Source organism: Mus caroli, unplaced genomic scaffold (assembly GCF_978045245.1).
Source record: "Mus caroli unplaced genomic scaffold, Mus_caroli_1 scaffold_43, whole genome shotgun sequence".
Classification (NCBI taxonomy): Eukaryota; Metazoa; Chordata; class Mammalia; order Rodentia; family Muridae; genus Mus; species Mus caroli.
The window spans coordinates 422,152-427,633 of NW_028227298.1; positions in this window are offsets into that span (position 1 = coordinate 422,152).

The window sequence follows — 5,482 nt, forward strand, 5'->3', positions numbered from 1 at the left end:
CACTGTACTTCTGAGTCCGAGAGGACGCGAGGGGCCCGGCTTACAAGCCGATGTGGCCCGGCCAGCTGGAGTGTCGGATCTTTTTTTCCTCCAGAAGCCCTCCGTGTCCCTGTCACCGGTGTCACTGTACTTCTGAGTCCGAGAGGACGCGACGGGCCCGGCTTACAAGCCGATGTGGCCCGGCCAGCTGGGGTGTCGGATCTTTTTTTCCTCCAGAAGCCCTCCGTGTCCCTGTCACCGGTGTCACTGTACTTCTGAGTCCGAGAGGACGCGACGGGCCCGGCTTACAAGCCGACGTGGCCCGGTGCTGGAGGTTCGGATCTTTTTTTTTTTTTTTTTTTCCTCCAGAAGCCCTCTCTGTCCCTGTCACCGGTGTCCCTGTACTTCTGAGTCCGAGAGGACGCGAGGGGCTCGGCTTACAAGCCGATATGGCCCGGCCAGCTGGAGTGTCGGATCTTTTTTTCCTCCAGAAGCCCTCCGTGTCCCTGTCACCGGTGTCACTGTACTTCTTAGTCCGAGAGGACGCGACGGGCCCGGCTTACAAGCCGATGTGGCCCGGCCAGCTGGAGTGTCGGATCTTTTCCTCCAGAAGCCCTCCGTGACCCTGTCACCGGTGTCACTGTACTTCTGAGTCCGAGAGGACGCGAGGGGCCCGGCTTACAAGCCGATGTGGCCCGGCCAGCTGGAGGTTGGGATCTTTTTTTCCTCCAGAAGCCCTCTCTGTCCCTGTCACCGGTGTCACTGTACTTCTGAGTCCGAGAGGACGCGAGGGGCCCTGCTTACAAGCCGATATGGCCCGGCCAGCTGGAGTGTCGGATCTTTTTTTCCTCCAGAAGCCCTCCGTGACCCTGTCACCGGTGTCACTGTACTTCTGAGTCCGAGAGGACGCGACGGGCCCGGCTTACAAGCCGATGTGGCCGGGCCAGCTGGAGTGTCGGATCTTTTTTTTCTCCAGAAGCCCTCTCTGTCTTTGTCACCGGGGGCGCTTTACTTCTGAAGCCGAGGGAAAGCTATGGTTCCGCCTTTTTTTCATTTACCTATCGGTATTTTGAGTATTCCCGGTTGTCAGGTCGACCAGTTGTTCGTTTGACGTCCGGTTCTTTTCTTCATGGGGACATTTTTGGGCCACCCCCCCATGTATGACTTCCAGTTGTTCTCTGTGGGCTGTCATCTTCCTCCCTGTCATTTTTATGGTTTTGATCTATTCTATCTGTTCCTATTGGACCTGGAGATATGTAGTGACACGCTGTCCTTTCCCTATTTACACTAAAGGACACTAAAGGACACTAAAGAGAAAAGACCCTTTCAATCAAGGCTGTTTGCTTGTCCAGCCTATTTTTCTTTGCATATCGGCTTGGGTCTGTCGCCTTGCTTGAAACTGCCCGAGACATGCTTCCTGCTTTCCGTGCTTTTGCTTCCCGTTTGTGTGTGCGCTTGCTGGGCAGCTTGTGACAACCAGGGGCTATGATATTGCTGCGTTCTCAGGCGTTTTTCCCGATTTCCACGTTGTCGTTGTCACACCTGTGTCCTGTGTGGAATGGTTGCAGCCAGCTGTCTCGTGCTAGTGTTTTGTGTTCCTCCCGCTGGTTTTTTTTTTTTTTTTCCTGGGAGTCCCGAACCTCCACTGTCTTTCGTTTCCCCGTCTTCCACACGCCTCCCGAGTGCATTTTTTTTTTTTTTTTGGCGGGGGGGAGGTGGAGAGTCCCGAATCCTCCACTCTCCTGTCTGCGGTGTCTTGGTTCTTCCTGCCACATGCCTCCCGAGTGCATTTTTTTTTTTTTTTTTTTGGCGGGGGGGAGGTGGAGAGTCCCGAATCCTCCACTCTCCTGTCTGCGGTGTCTTGGTTCTTCCTGCCACATGCCTCCCGAGTGCATTTTTTTTTTTTTTTGGCGGGGGGGGAGGTGGAGAGTCCCGAATCCTCCTCTCCTGATTGTGGTGTCTGAGTCTTCCTGCCACGTGCCTCCCGAGTGCACTTTTTTTTTTGTGGCAGCACCTTCGTTGTGTCTCTGCCCGGATCCGTACTGTCTTGCCCCGCGTGTAAGACATGCCTATCTCGCTTGTTTCTCCCGGTTGCGTGTTGTCGCTCACTCTGCTTAGATCGATGTGGTGCTCCTGAGTTCTTTTCGGGCCAGGGCCTAAGTCGCGCCAGGCGAGGGACGGACATTCATGGCGAATGGCGGCCGCTCTTCTCGTTCTGCCAGCGGGCCCCTCGTCTCTCCACCCTATCCGTATTCCGGTGGTGTGTGGAAGGCAGGGGTGCGGCTCTCCGGCCCGAGCACTGACCCGCGCGCACTTCTCGCAGTGGTTCGCGTGGTCCTCGTGGATCGCTTGCCCATCTTCCCTGAGCCGGGGAATGTTGGCTGGTGGCGATGCATAACCTTCCCGTCTGGTGTGTGCACGCGCGTTCTGTTTCTTGCAGAGGTGCTCCTGGATCGTTCCAGGTTTTGCCACCTAGGTGCCCGCTTCTGAGTTGGTGGTGGCGCTTCCCGTTTCCTGGCGTGCCTCCGGTGCTCCGTCTGGCTGTGTGCCTTCCCGTTTGTGTCCGAGAAGCCCATGAAAGGGGGGTCGAGGATTAGAGGAAGGGCGGTTAAAAAAAAAAGCCCCCTTCGTTGGGCGAGCGCCCACCCCGCGCACTCGCGGACCTTGCGCGTAGGGATGGTGCTGAGCGGTCGCGGCTGGCCTTTTTGAAAAGTTTCGTGAAGCTTCCTTGCTCCTCGTGTGGAGCTTGGAGAGTGGCAGTGGCCTGCCTTCCGGGGGGGACCTGTTGCAGGGTCTCCTCTGTCCGCGTATGCTCAAAATACCCCTGGAAGAGAACCTTCCTGCTGCCGCAGATCCCCCCGCGCGGATGCCCGCGTGTGGGTCTTCTCTTGTCGCACGCATCCTCTCTCGGTTGCCGGTTATCTGTCTGGCTCTGTGCCTTCCCGTTCGTGTCCGGGAAGCCCGTGAAAGGGGGGTCGAGGAGGAGAGGAGGGGGCTAGGAAAAACAAGCCCCCTTCGTCGGGTGAGCGCCCAGCCCCGCGCACTCGCGGACCTTGCGCGTAGGGTTGGTGCTGAGCGGTCGCGGCTGGCCTTTTTGAGAAGTTTCGTGAAACTCCTTGCTTCCTTGTGGGGAGCTTGGGGGGGGCCTGGCCTTTCGGGGGGGACCGGTTGCAGGGTCTCCTCTGTCCGCGGATGCTCAAAGTACCCTTGGAAGGGAACCTTCCTGTTGCCGCAGACCCCCCCGCGCGGACCCCCGCGTTGTGGGTCTTCTCGCTTCCCTGTGTGTGCGCTTGTCGCACGTATCCTCTCGGTTGCCGGAGCTCGTCGGGGTTTTGGGTCCGTCCCGCCCTCAGTGAGAAAGTTGCCTTCTCTAGCTATCTTCCGGAAAGGGTGTGGTTCTCGAGGGGTCTCTCCCGGTCGGTCCCCTCGAGGGCTCGCCCCATGACCACCTCCTGCGCGCGCAGCGTTTGCTCTCTCGTCTACCGCGGCCCGCGCCTCCCCGCTCCGAGTTTGGGGAGGGATCACGCGTGGCAGAGCCTGTCGGTCGTCCTGCCGTGGTGGCGGGGCCGTGTGGTCGGTCGGCCCGGTTGTGTGGTGGTGGCTGGGGAAAGGGCTCCGTGCACACCCCCGCGTGCGCGGTACCTTCCTCCCCTCCTGGGGGCCGCCGCGGGATGGGGTGTTGGGGAGGCGACGGTGGGCTCCCGGGTCCCGCCCGTCTTCCCGTGCCTCACCCGCGCCTTCCGTCGCGTGCGTCCCTCTCGCTCGCGTCCACGACTTTGGCCGCTCCCGCGACGCGGGCCTGTGCCGCGCGTGTTGCGTGCTGTGTGCTTCTCGGGCTGTGTGGCTGTCGCCTCGTCCCCCCTTCCCGTGGCAGCGTTCCCACGGCTGGCGGAATCGCGGGAGCCCTCCTTCCCCCTCCTCGGGGCCGAGAGGGTCCGCGTCTGGCGTTGGTTGAATCTCGCTCTCGGGGGCGGGCCGTTTTGTGGGAGGACGGCTGTTGGCCGCGTCCGGCGCGTCGTCGGACGTGGGGACCCGCTGCCGCTCGTGGGTCTTCGTCGGTCGGCATCGGTGCGTGGACATCGCTCTCTCTCGTGTTGGTGTCGCCTCCTCGGGCTCCCGGGGGGCCGTCAGGTTTCGGGTCGCCTCGGCGCTGCGGGCGTGGTGGGACTGCCCAGGGGAGTGGTGCAGTGTGATTCCCGCCGTTTTTGCCTCGCGTGCCCTGTCCGGCCCGTTGTCCGAGCGGCCTCTCGGTCCCTTGTGAGGTTTCCCCCTTCCGGGAGGGGCCCTGCCGCGGCCGCCCTTGCCGTCGTCGTCGGCCCTCGTTCTGCTGTGTCGTTCCCCCTCCCCGCTCGCCGCGGCCGGTACTTTTTCCTCTCCCCCCCTCTCCCCCTGGCAGACCCGTGGCCGTGCTGCCGGACCCCCCGCATGGGGGGCGGCCGGGCACGCACGCGTCCGGGCGGTCAGCGGGGTCTTGGGGGGCGGAGGGGTAGGGAGCCGGCTTGGCGGGCGGGAGAAGCTGTGGTTTGGAGGGCGTCCCGGCCCTGCGGCCGTGGCCGGCGCCTTGCGCGGTCTTGGAGAGGGCTGCGTGCGAGGTGAAAAGGTTGCCCCGCGAGGGCAAAGGGAAAGAGGCTAGCAGCGGTCATTGTCCCGCCGGTGTGGAGGCCTGCTGTCCGAGGTGCGTCTGTGGGGGGCCCGTCCGGCCCCGTCGTCCGTCGGGAAGGCGCGTGTTGGGGTCTGCCGGGGCGCCGAGGTGGGTGCCCTGGCGGTGGGATTAACCCCGCGCGCGTGTTCCGGTGTGGCGGTGGGGGCTCCGGTCGACGTCTACCCCCTCTCACCGAGGTCTCAGGTCTTCCTCCGCGGGCTCTCGGCCCTCCCCTCGTTCCTCCCTCTCGCGGGGTTCAAGTCGCTCGTCGACCTCACCTCCTCCGTCCTGCCATCTCTCGCGCAAAGGCGCGGCCCGAGTTCACGGTGGGTCCGTCCTCCGCCTCCGCCTCCGCTTCTCGCCGGGGAGCTGGCCGCTGTCCGGCCTCCTGCCCGCTCGCCTCCCGTTGTCGTGGTCTTCTCTCGCCGGCTACGCGGGCTCCCGGCCCCGCCCGGAGGGTCGGGGGGGCTTCCCGGTTCCCCAACGTTGCGCCTCGCTGCTGTGTGCTTGGGGGGGCCCGCTGCGGCCTCCGCCCGCCCGTGAGCCCCTGCCGCATCCGCCGGTGCGCGGTTTCGCGCCGCGGTCAGTTAGGCCCTGGCGTTGTGTCGCGTCGGGAGTGTGTCCGCCTCGCCGGCGGCTAGACGCGGGTGTCGCCGGGCTACGACGGGTGGCCTTCCCGGTTCGGCCCCCGCCGTCCCCCGCCCGCCCGTCCCGTCGGTGGTCGTCGGTGCGGGGAGGAGATGGTGCTACCGGTCACTCCCTCCCGCGTGGTTTGACCGACGCCGGTGTCGCGCTTCTCTCTCCTCCAGCCCTCACGCCAACCCCCGCCACCCCGCGCTCCGCGCCCGGTGCGGGCGATGT